A 16,476-nucleotide genomic window follows, 5' to 3' on the forward strand; every position below is an offset into this window, starting at 1 on the left:
TGTTTTCTTTTTTGCCTCAGTAACTTGGTAGTTTGAGGTTCTTAGCCAAAAGCATAATATTTTTTTTCCGGCTTTCCATTTTTCACATCCTTAGAGATAAATGAGTTTCTCTTCACCCAATTTGGTCATAAAGAGATCACTTTCAACTGATTGCCGATTTTGAAATATCTTTTGGAATCATTTTTAATTATTTCTTCTTTCAAGATCACTAATCTTTGTAGTTTAATATATTTAAAAAAAAAAAGCATTATCCTTTTCTCTCTTCTCCCCGAATTTTCATCTTTGATCTGTTGGTTCTTGGTGGGATACTTGGATTCTATGAAGAATAATGATATATTATTGTAGATCTTTCTCCATGTCATGTGAAACCCACTGGATTTACTGTCTGTATAGCCTCTCTATTGTTCAGTTCAAGTACAGCTTTGCTGCCACTTCAACTTTGCTGGCTGCGTGCGTGTTGCATTTTTCACTGTATAATTTACCGTATATAATAACCTCGCGTTACTGATGATTCTGAGAAGAAGAAGGGAAATGACGAGAAGGAAGATACAGATAAAAAAATTGACAGTATAACAGCAAGACAAGTGACTTTCTCAAAGAGAAGGAAAGGTCTCTTCAAGAAGGCACAGGAACTCTCAACTCTTTGTGATGCTGAGATTGCCCTCTTAGTCTTCTCTTCCACTGGCAAGCTTTTTGATTATGCTAGCTCAAGGTTCTTATGTATTACATTATCAGTCTCAATTTCTCATATACACACACACACACATATTTCTATAGGTGTTAGAGAGAGAGATAGAGAGAGAGATATTTACATGATATCACAGTGGTCGATTCAAGAATGAAATATGAAACTCTACAAGTACACAACTCATCATCATCAACTATATATTTTTTTCACTCATATTACCTAGTTCTCTATAATCTATTAAACTAGCTATCTAGCTTGGCAATTGATAAACACTAGTTGGAATCTATATGATTCTTGTTGCATTTGTAACCTTAAAGATTATTATATGTGTATGTATTGAATATATTAGTTTTCTTGTATTGGGCCATAGGTTACCACGGCCCATTAGATGTGAGGCCTTAGATGTTGAGGCCTATAAATGTATCTGTTTACCAGACCTGAATGTAGATATCCACTTTTACAAAATCAATGATATGTAATATTCATTTACATGCTGCGTGGATTACTCTGATTCTTATCATGGCATCCGAGCCCGGGTTGTAGATCCATCATACTGGAGAGGACCGCAGGAGCTGAGTCTGTCAAAACGCACCGTCGGAACTAAGGAGGAACCAGAAACCTTTTCGTTCCTTCCCCTTTCGGTCATCCTATTCAGAATCAAGAAACGCAGTATCACCCCAAATCTGTAAACCCTAAGTCGACGACGGCAAGGACAATGGCCGAGCAGAGAGCATTTGGGGACGCAGCGATCAATTTTGCACATCCACTTTATCTACATCCCTCCGACACGCAAGGAGTCTCGATTATCACACAGGTACTAATCGGCAGCGAAAACTATACGATCTGGAGCAAGGCGATGCTCATTGCGCTAAGAGGGAAAAATAAAGTTGGATTAATAGATGGTTCTTGCAAGAAATCTGATCAAGAACCAGATCTTCAGAGTCATTGGGAACGCTGTAATGCTGTGGTGATGTCATGGATACTCAATTCTGTTTCAAAAGATCTGGCAAATAGCTTGGTATATCTACAAGAGGCGCGGGAAGCTTGGGAAGATCTCAAGGAACGCTTTGACAAGGTATCTGGCTCCAGAATTTTCTCCCTTCACCGAGAGATACACTCTTTACGTCAAGGAGAACTCTCGGTTTCTGCCTACTATACGCGTCTTAAGGAACTCTGGGAGGAACAGGCTAGTCTCATCGCCGTTCCTACATGTAAGTGTGCTACATCCAAAGAATATAATGAAGGGATGCAACGACAGAGACTGTTGCAATTTCTGATGGGTCTAAGCGACGTATACGATAGCGCAAGGAGTCAAATACTCCTGATGCATCCTCTGCCAACAGTGAATCAGTCTTATGCGATGGTTTTGGAAGTGGAGGCGCAGAAAGGTATTGCGAACATGGAAAGAACCAACCCCACAGAGGGAATGGCAATGGCTGTCAGGGGCAGAGGAAGAGGAAGAGGGAGGGGAAGAGGAACCCCTCTCCCAGAGTGTGATCATTGTCATAAACGAGGTCACATAAAGGAAAACTGCTGGGAAATAATTGGGTTCCCAGCCGATTACAAAGGAAATAAATCCAAACAAAGTCAAGAAACCAAAGGCAGGCAGAATGCTGGAAGCCGGGAAGGAGAGGTGCTTGCTAATATATCAAGTGTCTCACCGAGTTTTACACTAGAGCAATATGAGCACCTGCTGCAATTGTTGAAGAAGGACTCAGATGTTAATGCTCACGCATTGAGTGGTACAGGTTTGCCAATTCTAAACTCCTCTGGATTAAATCATAGTATGTGGGTTTTAGACTCAGGAGCAACTACACACATGGTTAGTAGCTTAGGATTACTGGATAACTACAGACCTTATGATGGACCGATTAAAACAATAAAAATTCCCAATGGAGACAGGTTTAGTGTAACTCATATAGGAGATGTTAAATTTCCTAATGGAATTGAATTAAAAGGACTTCTCTATGCTGCAGAACTTCAATTTAACTTAATTTCTGTTTCTAGGATCACTAAAGAACTATGCTGTGTTGTTTCCTTCTATCCTGATAGATGTGTATTGCAGGATCTACAGGATGGCAGACTGAAGGGGATTGGTAGAGTAGTTCATGGATTATACCTGTTGGATTTAGAAAAGAATCACACCAGTACACGAATTGAGAGTAATACTTGTTGTTCTGTGAATCATAATGATTTGTGGCTTTTACATAAGAGACTTGGACATACTCCTGTGAATGTAATAAGGCATTTGGATATTGTATCGGATAAAGCAGTTACTATGAATAAAAGTTGTGATATTTGCTTTCAGTCTAAGCAAACTAAACTTCCTTTTCCTTCCAGTTGCATTAAAAGTAAGAGTTGCTTTGATTTACTTCACATGGATGTTTGGGGACCTTATAAAGTGCCTACACATTCAGGTTTTCGATTTTTTCTAACAATTGTGGATGATTTTTCTAGAGCAACTTGGACTTATCTCATGAGACATAAATCTGAGACTACTTATCATATTAAGAGTTTTTTTGCTTATGTTTTGAATCAATTCGGTATATCTGTCAAAATGGTAAGGAGTGATAATGGAACAGAATTTGTTAATCATGAATTAGGCATTTTTTTTCGAGAAAAGGGAGTAATTCATCAAACTACTTGTCCATATACTCCAGAACAAAATGGGATTGTGGAAAGGAAACATAGAATGTTAATTCAGATTGCCAGAGGTTTAATAATTCAATCTGGTATTCCTGTTAGGTTTTGGGGTGAGTGTGTCAAAATGGCAACTTACCTAGCTAATAGAATTCCTAGTAGAATTTTGGGTTTTAAAACATCCTATCAAATTGTTCATGGCCAACCTCCTAGTTATGATCATTTGAGAGTCTTTGGTTGTTTAGGATATGCTACTGACTTAATAAATTCAGACAAATTTCAACCTAGATCTATACCATGTGTCTTCTTGGGATATCCTAACAATCAAAAGGGTTATATATTGTTGAGTATAAAGGATCACAAGATTTTTGTTAGCCGACATGTGAGATTTTTAGAAGATGTCTTCCCTTTTAAGGTCAACAATAGTATCAATCAAGGGGGAGTATCTACTGAAATTAAAAGGATGTTTTATTTTGATGATTATCATGATAATTCAATTCAGTCCCCACAGCCCATAGCACCGCCTCATCAGGAAGGGAATCAGGTCCAGAATGAGCCTGCAGTTGAAGTTAACAATCAGGTCTTTAATATTCCTCTTAATCAGCGTCCTGTCCGTGACAAAAGACCACCTATCTGGTCTAGAGACTATATTTGTAGTTTAGCTCAAATGAATTCTGATAGAAAATTACGCAGGTCTACTTGTAAGTATCCCATAGAGAATTACATGTCATATGACAACATTTCTTCTTCTTATATGTGTTATCTTTGTTCTATTGATGCTGTTACTGAACCTACATATTATAATGATGCTGTTACCGATCAGAATTGGGTAATTGCCATGAAAAATGAAATAGATGCTTTAGAACAGAATGGTACATGGGAGATAGTTCCTTTACCTAAAGGAAAGCAACCAATAGGTTGCAAGTGGGTTTATAAGGTGAAATATAAACCAGATGGAACCATTGATAAATATAAGGCTAGACTAGTGGCAAAGGGTTACAATCAGACTGAGGGAGTAGATTATAATGAAACTTTTTCTCCTGTAGTTAAAATGGTCACTGTTAGGACTGTCTTGAAATTGGCTGCTGTGAATGATTGGCCTGTGTACCAAATGGATGTAAATAATGCCTTTTTGCAGGGTGATCTTGATGAGGAAGTTTACATGACCATACCCCAGGGTTTTAAGAAATATGGGGATAATATGGTATGTAGGCTGAAGAAATCCCTCTATGGGCTTAAACAAGCCTCAAGACAGTGGAATCAAAAATTATCACTGTCCTTGATCAATGGGGGATTTCTGCAAAGTAAGCATGACTATTCATTATATATTAAACATTATGATGATGCCTTGGTAATTGTTTTGGTTTATGTAGACGATCTGTTAATTACTGGTAGCTCAGCACAAAGAATTAACCAGGTCAAAGATTTTCTGCATGGGCAATTTAAAATTAAAGACTTAGGCATTATGAAATACTTCTTAGGAATTGAGGTAGCAAGGTCTAAGAAGGGTATTATGTTGACACAAAGAAAATATACTTTAGACCTCTTGGCTGAAACAGGAATGAGTGGCTGTAAGCCCCTCACTTTACCAATGCCGCAACACTTGAAGTTGGTTGCCTATGAAGAAGGGAAACACAACAAGGAAGATCTGTTCAAGGATCCAGGGAAGTATAGAAGACTAATAGGAAAGCTGATTTATTTAACTCTAACAAGGCCTGATATCTCCTTTCCTGTGCAGGTCCTAAGTCAGTTCATGCAGCTGCCAATGAAGTGTCATTGGTCAGCTGCCATGGGAGTTTTACGGTACTTGAAGCAGTCAGCTGGCTTTGGGATTCGGTTGAGCTCACAAGGGGACCTGAGGCTTAGTTGCTTCTGTGATTCAGATTGGGGGTCATGTGAGACCACGCGCAGGTCCGTGACTGGTTATCTTCTCAAACTAGGAGATACGCTGATTGTTTGGAAAACAAAGAAGCAAGCTACTGTTTCAAGGTCCTCAGCTGAAGCAGAGTATAGAGCATTGGGTTCCGCCGTTTTTGAAGTTGTCTGGGTGAAAGGTCTCTTGGGTGATTTAGGAATTTCTGTACAGCAACCGGTAGAAGTGTATTGTGATAGTAGGTCTGCAATTCACATTGCTTCAAACCCAGTTTTTCATGAAAGAACAAAGCATATTGAGATAGATTGTCACTTTGTGCGTGAGAAGGTGACCAAAGGACTTGTCAAGTTACAACATGTTCGGTCAGCAGAGCAGGAGGCAGATCTATTAACCAAAGCTGTTGGAAAAGAGACTCAGTTAAAATTACTTAGCAAGTTAGGAGCTTTCAATGTGTTTCAGCCCCAAACTTGAGGGGGAGTATTGAATATATTAGTTTTCTTGTATTGGGCCATAGGTTACCACGGCCCATTAGATGTGAGGCCTTAGATGTTGAGGCCTATAAATGTATCTGTTTACCAGACCTGAATGTAGATATCCACTTTTACAAAATCAATGATATGTAATATTCATTTACATGCTGCGTGGATTACTCTGATTCTTATCAGTATGTTTCAGTACTTCTGTTTTATTAGTAACTAAAAAGCTCAACCAATGAAAAAGTAATTTCATAGACTTGAAGCAATGGAATCATGATTAATATCCACAGTTAAAGGTTCTGAGTTTTTCCATTGGGATTCCAAAAGAATTTAGTTACTCCATACAATTTGACATGAAACTATGCTTAATTGACCTGATCTTTTCCATTGATTGATCTTGAAGGAAAATATAAAGTCACTCAAACGAGTTACTATTTCTGCTGTTTCAGCATGCAACGGGTAATTGAAAGGTACGATCAACATTCTGCCGTTCAAAGACTAGGCCAATCACCTGCTGATCTGCAGGTAATCAATATATTAATATCAATCACACAGCATGACTTATCTCAAGTTTTGTGTCAATGCACATAGCTCCTTCTAATTAACTTGATTCCTTTTCTTTTCTTTTTTGGTTAACGTACATAACTTCTTTTCTGGTTAATTACTCTCAAATTGTGACTTACACAAGCATGGGGGCACAAATGGTTTCTTGTTTAATTCATTATGGAATTCGACGACTGAATACCTAAGGAAGCACTTACCAAATGAATCAGATGGGAAAAGGGATCTGCTTCTTAGGAAGATTTTAACTCACTGAAGAAATTGAGCTATCCCTTTCGACTCTTTGTATTGTTCATTCTTCATAGCTTCCTTTGAATAGGGGCCAATCTTATGCATACTTTTTAATATGCATTAACAGTAAGTGACCAGGCTGCATTGCCCTACAGAAAACCCTAGGTCCTGAATTAATCCACAGGAGAACTGAAAAGATGGGAGAATTACTTCAAGGGATGACATAATATTGAAATCAATTTATGATAATATATGAAGGAATGGAAAATCATGGAAGGTTAATCCTTTTTTTTTTTTTGGGAAATATGTACAAGCTTGGAGGTGATGAGAATAAGCTGCACAGGGTAGTAGTAGAAAGGACTCGTGAATTGAGGTACACAACTTTAATTTATACCTACCATGAATAAATGTTGAGAAGATTATGTTAAATGAGACACATGACTTGCACTAAATTCAACAGGCAACTGAATGGGGAAGAACTTCAAGAATGCACACTTGAAAAATTGCAGAAACTAGAGGAAAAACTTCAAAGAGGCTTGTCCCGTGTTTCAAAAACAAAGGTTTTTATCTGATCCTTTTTATGCTTGACCCTTGATCCTCTAAAGTTTGGGCTTTCTAAAATTTGTGAAGTTCTATGCAAAATACTATCACTGTCCGTCTCATAATGTAAATCACGTTTTGAAAGATTTGGGATACTCTAAATGTAAGTCATATTTCATAGAATGTAGTGAGCATTAAATGTTTTCTTTCCAAATTTAGTCCCTATTTATGGGATACATTAAGAGAGATATGATTGAGAGAGTGTACAGTTTGATAAATTTTTTTTGGAATGTTCAAGTAATTTTGGAAAAGTACAAGATGTCTAATTAACTGTAACCAACTTTACTGGTTTGTGTAAAGTAGTTCAAAGTGACTTGCATTTTGGGACAGAAAGAGTAAGGTTTTGTTTTGTAAATTTTGTATTTTACATGCGAAGAAAGCAAAATGTATTATTCTAGTATTTTGCGTAGAAGTTTTTGAACTGTAAGGGTTTCTTGGATTGGATTCTTTGAACCCCAATTCCTAATAATCTCAATTGCATTGTTAATGTGTTTGGTTTGGTTTTTGTTGTATGAATCCTGATACTATGGGAAGTCTCATTATCACACTTCTGGGAGGATGATTCTCCATAAAAATGTGACCAATCCTAATTCCCAAATGCTAGAATGGCACCATTTTTAATACCCTTCACTTGAGAAACCACAATGGGGAGTTTTTTTTTTTTTTTGCCTCCTCCCCTTCTGGGTATTTTGGTTGTTTTGATTTTAATTTATTTTTATTTAATCAAATATAAAACATAAAATTCTTCCATCATTTTCAGTATCATACCAATTGAGTTTATGGTTATTAACATTCAATTCTATTTTCGTGCTTTCCATGGATCAAACGGGCCCTAAAGGTTCAATCCAAAAGAAGAAAACAGCCTGAAAAGCGACATCTTTATCTTATAAATTTGTCGGGGACCACTAGCTTGTTTATCTATAGTATCTTTTGTTTTCTTTAGTATCCTTTAATGTTCTATGACAAGATTCAGTATATTTCTTTAAACCTTCTACATTGCTGGTCTAGAATCTATCTGATGTGTACATTATCAACTATAAGACACTGTGTTTTGGTACTTATCAAACTTCTTTATTTTTACATTTTTTAAATGATATGCCTTTGCCTTGCATAGGAAAAAAATCTAATTTAATTAGTGATTAAAACTATTAGTTAATTCTCATCCTGACAAAAAATTGGCATGTTTTCCTCCTTGTCCAATAGCTATATGAGTTGTGATTTTGTGTAGTTATTGCGTTCAAGATTTTGAGTTTGACATATTTACTATGATTATTGTTTAAGGATGAAAGATTCATGAAACCCATCTACGCACTGAAGAAAAAGGTAAATACCACGCCAACCCACCTACAGATTTGGCTTTTCATCAACTGGTCATCTTCACTTAATTCCTCATATACAAGCAATTATTATTGATGCGTGGAAATCTCATTGTATATAATCTATACGTCCAGAAGCAGGGAAAACTTTTATGTCTATCACACAGAAGTGTACTCAATACAGAAAATCACTTAAAACGTAGTTCCAAACATAAAAATGAGTCTGTCACAAAAAAAAAACATAAAAATGAGTCTTTCAAAGTAGGTATAATTGGAGAAAACAAAATGATTGAAGAGCGATCGATTAGAAACTACTCGACTTTACATATTTATTCTATCTCTGTAATAGCAATTAGGTTCAATTCATTTCTCACTTTTTCTCATTTAGTGATTAGCCCCATAGAGAAAAACCACAAGTGTGACAACATAATAAAGAGATGAGAACATCATTTTTTTTTTTTAAATATAGAAGTCTCTATCTTCTGACACAAGACAAGATCTAAATCTCCTAAATGTGAGGGGCTCACACTTGACAGTTAATGTATGTTAAAGGGATAAAAGAAGATGGCTCAGGAGGACTAACTCTCTCAGATTGAACGGTTTTACTTATAGAGAAATGAGAGAAGTTTCATGCCTGAAAAAGAATATAATGCAAAGAGTCACTTGAGGTTTCCCTTGAATGATCAGTTCTATGTGAATCCCTTTCTGAATACATATATTCCAAGAGATTTGATGCTCGTTCTTTTCTTCACGTGACACTTCAATTTGAAACTAGCCCATAAGAAGATTCATATCCATATTCTAACAAATTTACGCATGTGATTTCACTATTATAGATACTATATTCGATCCTTAGTATAAGATTCAATTAATTAATTTGAAGAAGATAGAAAAATTACTAAACTATTTTAAAGTATTTATATTTATCGTTTTTTCCCCAACTAATTTACCCCATTTATAAATTGTCATATAATCTAAAGATATACATAAGTATTTTAGAGAGATTATATAACATATACTGTAATTAAATAATTTAGTAACTTTTTTAATTTTTCCAAATTAGTCAACTGGGTCTTATATTAAAAACTTTAGATAGTATGATGGATTTCAAGAAAATATCCAAGTGACATTTTGATGCATGTTTTATGACACTAACGATGTTCTACGCTCTCGGTCACCTTTGCTACAATGTTTGGCTTTCATGTACAGGGAATCCAACTCATGGAAGAAAATCGAACATTGAAGCAGGTGATCAAAGATTTATATTCTTCTCTTATTATAAAGTATTTCCTTTCTTCTCAAATGTTGAGAATTGAATGTCCCATAACACAAACACACTTTCAGAGACTTGAACGTGAACAAGGCTAGTCTTCTGGGTTCATCGTCTTTTGCAGTTCGTCTGACAATCCTCCTCAAGATTTTGGTAGTTCTGATGTATCTCTCAGGCTGGGGTAATTAACTAGATTAGCTAGCTACTTGTATATATTTATATATTAGATCGCTTTTGTTTAATGTAATTTGAACTATCTGCATTTGATGTTTGGTGGTTTGGATTGAATATGGACTCTGCTGTGTTTTAGCATTTGAAGGAAGATTTCAATTCTTTAAAATAAATTCGCTCAAATTTCAAGTAGGATGCTTCTTAAGAAGTATACAATCGATTCATTATGTGAAATTAGGGGGGGAAAAGGATACAACATTATGTTTTCTGCCTTGGTTGGCACTGATTTTTATGTGGCCATTAGTTCATTCTTCATACCACTGATATGAGTTTGGCCTTCCATGTGGTGCAGATTGTCTTTATTCAAATAGAAACATATAAATGTTTATTCATCAGAGAGAGATATATTATTGGTGAATGGGAAAAAGCAATCTTTAGCATCGATCAGGTTGTCACTTAGAAACCATGTATTGTATTTGTATATTTATATATATGGTGTTTGGTGTTTTGATGAGCTCCATTTCAAAACAACTTGCTTCTGTAATATATATAGAGAGATAGAGGGAGATAAGGCCAAGCTGAGAGAATTATTGTTGGAAGATCCCAAGAAAGAAAAATAATTATAAAACAAGTCTCGAGTTATTTTTTTCCTAAAACTTGTCATTACAGACTGTTTATATTGTTATTGAGACTTTTTAATAATTATTTTCTTTCATTGGGACATCATTATAATTCTCCCAGTATTGTATTAGAACTATCTGTCAAACTAATTTCTTTTTGCTAATTTGCTAAATGCTGTAATTAGTTAACTAATAAGTAATCATCTGTTTTGGACTTCCCTTTTCTTGACCCCCTCTCTCTTTTTTTGCGCCTGAAGAAGATTTAAAAGTGGTAAGAAAATACCTCCTCCAGTTCGTAATATAAAAGTAAGTTTGAGAGTTAGATTTTGTTTTAAATGTAAGATCTTAATTTATTTTGTCTTCCAAATTTATAATTTTTTTCTAAATATTTTGTTAAGGATTTTTATTAAAGGTAATGTCAATACACATGGTTAAATATCTTAATTTAGAGAATGCAACAAATATTTGTTCCAAACAACTAATTAAACTAAATTTTTTAATTTTTTTAAAATTAGATATTAAGGATCAAAGTAGTACAATGCCAAAAGGAGCTAGTAAGTGCAAGCAAATGTAACCGAATGCGTAGCCATAGAAGTGGTTGAGAGTAATTTTTGTTATTTTATGATCACCCAAATATTAAACTTTGGACAATTAACTGTAAGTTTGTTTTTCTTTAAACAAAATAGCTTATTCGACAATTGAGTACTTCATAGATGTACAATTTAATTTAAAGTATAGCTTAATTTTTTTTAGCTTTTAGACTCATTCAGAACATTCAAATTAGTGTAAATTAGATTATGTTGTTTCAAGATAATTAAGCACACGATTGAATCGATAAACACAAGTACACAGCATTAATGGAATCAAATTAAAAAGTAGAAATTATTATCATACACTAATCCATAATCAAGTTACAATCATCACTCATGTAAGTGAAGTGGTTAAAACTAGTTAAATTTAGTGCTAAATTAGTCTAAAATGAGTGTGGAGGGAAACAAGAATATCATGAAAATCATCATTATCAATAATAATGGCAGACAGAGATTATGCTTAAGAAGTGGCCAAGCCATCTCCCAAATACAGACATAAAGAAGGAGCCAAGGCAATTTTTCCCCCTTCCCCACCTCTTTTGGCTGGGAGCGATTTTAAATCAGGAAAGAAAAATCCAAAAGACAAATTTGATCATGAAAAATAATTTAAATTTGTTGGTTGATCACGTCCTTGAGATCTAGCAATATCTTGGTCTCTGGTTTTTTCGTCTTGTTTAGGCCCACGAGTATAAGTTTAAGAGAGTGAAAAGGGGGATGGTAGTTGAGACAAAAGTAAGGATGGAGAAAGATATATGTATACACACACTTGTGTGTACCTCTTTTATTCTATTTTTTTTCCGCTTTTGATGTCTTACTCATACTCAATACAAATGCATTTATTACAACTTTCTTTCCAAGCAAAACCAACTTCTCTAGTTAGTGATGACCTTCTTTTTTCGTTTGCCTAGTTTTCATTTAAGAAAAACATATGTAAACAGAAGAGCTTTTCATGCTTCTTGTATATTTCTCTAGTCCTTAATATAAAACTTAATTATTGAGTTGATTTTATTCCTAAATATAAGACTTATCTCTTATATTTATTAATTTTTTAAAATTACTCCTATAAATACTCTTTCAACTATAATCTAGTAGGAGAAGGAGGGAGGATATTAAGGAACACGATATGATTATGGTATTTTAAGAAAAATATGTTATATTTTTTATAATTAATTAATTTATCTAAAGAACTTAATCTGATCAAATTAGATCAACTAAGAACCGGAAGAGTATCATTATATTACATCATACAAAAAATTCTCCCTCCTTCATTCGTGCAATCAAAAACCGATCTAATAATTCCCATTATGATCACCGTTATTGTTGACTTTAGTTTGCTATGAAAAAAATTTCATTTTAAAAGTATTTATAGTTTGTGAAATATTATAAAAAAAATCATCAGAAATTAAAGTTAAAATGTTTCCTACCGAATTTGCCCTTTTCCTTATCCAACTAAAACTTCTTGTTTTTTTTTTACCAGCACTTTTCCAACTAAAACTTAACTTGCACTGAATATAACTTTCTTATTTTTGTAGCTATAACACGGATAATATGAAATTGAATTTAAATTTCCGTGCAAATGTATAGAGTGAAAGCATAAGGCAGGGTAAAATTGTGCGAGGGAACATGAATATGGCAGAGTCTGACATGGTTATAAGAGCAGACTAATGATGTTTAGGCACCTTGCAGGCTCTATGACCCACTCGCCCTGCTAATGTCAATGTTCAAGTACATACACATCCGCTCTCTCAAATAGTAACCTTGTGCTACTTATAGTAGTATTTTCTTTATTAAAATAAACTTTTTAAATTATTAAAAATATTTTATATACATATATGGAAGTGTAATTCGTATATATAAAGTGTTCAGGGAGGAATCGAGGATGATCATTAAAATTATTTTTTTGGAAAGATTAATGTAAACTAAAAATATTTACATTGTCAATTTGAACATTTGAAATTTTAAATAGTCAATATAGGTGTCAATTGAAAGTTGAATTAGGGAGAATTTTACTTAAGGGCAAATTTACCTATATACTGCAAACAGGGAAAAAAAACTAAATGGTATAAAATGAAAATTATTCACTAAAATACTACACTTAAATTGTTTATGCAAAGAACGAATTTAAATGTGTGAGAAAATTGTTTCGATGTGAGCGGTTTTACCTTATCATTCTTTTCTCTCTTCTTCAAATGATCTTCAATTTTAACATTAATTTTGTTCCAGTTGAAAAGCTAAAATCGTCTTGGTGAACAATTTTCCCATTCATGCCCGACTTCTTTCCTCCTCTCTCTCCTACTTTTTATTTTTCTCCTCTCTCACTCCTATCTCACTCTCGCATATTTAGACAGAATGAAAAATGAGGTGTGAAGATACAAGATATGAAGATTCATAGGATTAAGGATAACAAAATAAAAATATAAAAAATCAGAAAAAATTAAATATAATTAAAAATTACATACTTTGTAATTTCAAATTTATAGCTAATCTTTTAAATTATTTTTTTTTTTGAAAATTTGATCTATAATATTTAGATAAAGTTTGTTACTAGAGAATTTTCTTTTACAAATTATTTCATTTTCTATTCAATAGTTGTAAACAAAAAATCAATCTATCTTCTATAACAAATTACTACTTTTGTTCTTAAATATAAGAACTAGTTAGAGATTCAATTTGGTTCTAAATATAAAACTTCAATCCACATTGTAAAATAATTCAAGCAACTAGATGTAACTTAACCCAATAAGATATATTATCTCTAATCTTTAATATAAGAGCTAGATAACTAATTTGTAAATATTAAAGAAGTTAATTATTTGTAATAAATAAGAGTTGTCTTTTCTAAAATATCCTTATTAATAATGTCTGTTAGAATGACATTTTTTACATCTGCATTCACTATGAGGACTACTTTGGAAAAAAAAAAAAGAGATTGCATGAATTGAGATTTTATATTTAGGATCAAATTGAATTTTCAACTAATTCTTATATTTAAAATCGAAGGTAGTAATTTGTTAGGCATTGATTTATTATAGAAGATACTAGATTGATTTTTTATTTACAAATATTGCATAGAAAATGATATAATTTTTAAAAGAAAATTCTCAAGTAGTAACGAACTTTATCTAAATCTTATAGATCAAATTTTCAAAAAATATATATATATATAATTTAGAAGATGAGCTATAAATTTGAAATTATGAAGTATGTAATTTTTTTTAAGGGTTATATAATCTTTAGTCTCTCAAATTTGTTCTCATTTTAGTTTTAGTCCTTTAAATTTCAAACCATAGGTTTTTGTCCTTCTAGGGGCAAAATGGTCAAGGTTTTTATTGTATTATAGGGACTAATGTTTTAAATGAAAAGAAATTTGACGGACCAAAACCAGTGATTTAAAATTTGAGAGATCAAAACCAAAATAAGGATAAACTTGAAAGAAAAAAATTATATTAATCCCCTTTTAATTATATTTAATTTTTCCCAATTTTTACATTTTTATATTTTTTTTATCCTTAATCCTATGAATCTTCCCATCTCGTTATCTTCATACCTCATTTATTCATTCTACCTAAATGTGGGAGAGTGGGATAGGAGTAAGAAGGGGGGGGGAAGGTAAGAGACAGGGGAAGAAAAAAAGAGGAAGGAATGGGAAAGTTATTCACCAAGTGAACGATTTTAGTTTTTCAACTTATAAAAAAAAGTAATATTGAGTTAAAATCCAAAAACGACCTCTTGACAAAGTTAAAATCGTTCTTATTATTCACTAAAAAAAAGTCGTTCTTTGCATAAATGATTTCAAGTGTAGCATTTTAGTAAATACTTTTTATTTTATAGGATTTGGGTAATTTTTTTTACTATTTGCAGCATATAGGTAAATTTGCCTTTCTTAAGTCCTATTAATGATGGGACTTTATTAAAAACAAGTCTCAAAACATTCTAAAAAATCATTAGAGTCTTCTAAGTCTAAAATGAAATTAAAATAGAAAGCAAAATGATGATGTTGGTTAATAACAAATAACAGAAATTAAAAAAATATATCCGAGCCATCCAAATTCAGATCTAAATGATCTAGATATGATGCCTTAAATGAAATAGTTCTTGTACATATTAAGAATTGGAGGAAGTATTAAATTTTTTATACGATGCTTGACTAGTAACTGCCATTCTCTTTAGCATTCATACATTTTAAAAAAATACATTTACATGAGAGATAAAGATAAAAATAATTACCATGATAATTTTGTAATAATTTCTCATGAATAAATTCGAGAATTTGCCTTCTAATGATATTCTTCTAGCAGTACGCCATCTTAATGTCTCAGATCTCTGCTTATTTGGTTGTGAAAAAGAGGAATCTTTACTACATCTTTTTATTAGCTGTCCTTTTTCTCCAATTGTTTAGTTTAGGATATTATCTGTCAAAATTTCATATGATTTCTTTGATGATTTGAGATCTCTTTGAACACACACATGTCAAGATAGTCACTAGAACTTGCTCATCAGATTATACGTCTACTCAACATGATCTGAAATAATTCCTTTCAAGCTTAACCCGAGGAAGAAAAGGGAAAAGGCATAAACAAAAGTTCTTGTAGCTAACAAGCTTACCCTTTACTTTCCCTTTATAAAACAAAGCCAGAAAGATTTATAACGGCAAAATGTGTAAAACAGGAAATAGAAGAAGATGAAGTAGAAGTAGAAGTAGTGGCTACAAGGAAGACATCAACTTGCCCATAAAAGGAAAAGGCACATATATTAATTTCCTTTGAAATGCCATTGACGTGTGAACCGCCAAAGCTAGAAGCCTACAATATTCAAGAAATCTCTTACATCTTCCAGGTAGGGTTCCATGTTTTCATGAGCTCCTGCTTAACTCTTCTTCTTTCCGAAAATGCTTTATCAGTTGTTTTCTTTTTTGCCCCAGTAACTTGGTAGTTTGAGGTTCTTGGCCAAAAACATAATTCTTTTTTTTGGCTTTTTTCACATCCTTGGAGATGGATGAGTTTCTCCTCACCCAATTTCGTCATAAAGAAATCACTTTCAACTGATTGCCCAGTTTGAAATTCTTTTATAGTTCGACATATCTTTCCTTTGGAATTATTTTTAATTATTTCTTCTTTCAAGATCACTAATCTTTCTAGTTTAATATATTTAACAACAAAAGCATTATCCTTTTCTCTCTTCTCTCCCGATTTTCATCTTTGAGTCTGTCGGTTCTTGGTGGGATACTTGGATTTTGTGAAGAATAATGATATATTATTGTAGATCTTTCTCTATGTTATGTGAAACCCTCTGGATTTACTGTCTGTGTAGCCTCTCTATTGTTCAGTTCAAGTACAGTCCCCCCGGCTTCGATTTTGCTGTGCGCGTGCGTGTTGAAGTTCTCACTTTATAATTTACCGTATATAATAACCTCGCGTTACTGATGATTCTGAGAAGAAGA

General features: G+C 33.3%; 1 pseudogene; it reads left to right on the forward strand.

The window, feature by feature from the left end:
* The first annotated feature begins 531 nt into the window (after positions 1 to 531).
* LOC114736657 (MADS-box protein JOINTLESS-like) lies at positions 532 to 16,428 on the forward strand (annotated as a pseudogene).
* The last annotated feature ends 48 nt before the right edge of the window (positions 16,429 to 16,476 follow it).

The sequence above is a fragment of the Neltuma alba genome, unplaced genomic scaffold, assembly GCF_004799145.2.
Source record: "Neltuma alba isolate B1F8T4 unplaced genomic scaffold, ASM479914v2 tig00013353_pilon, whole genome shotgun sequence".
Lineage (NCBI taxonomy): Eukaryota > Viridiplantae > Streptophyta > Magnoliopsida > Fabales > Fabaceae > Neltuma > Neltuma alba.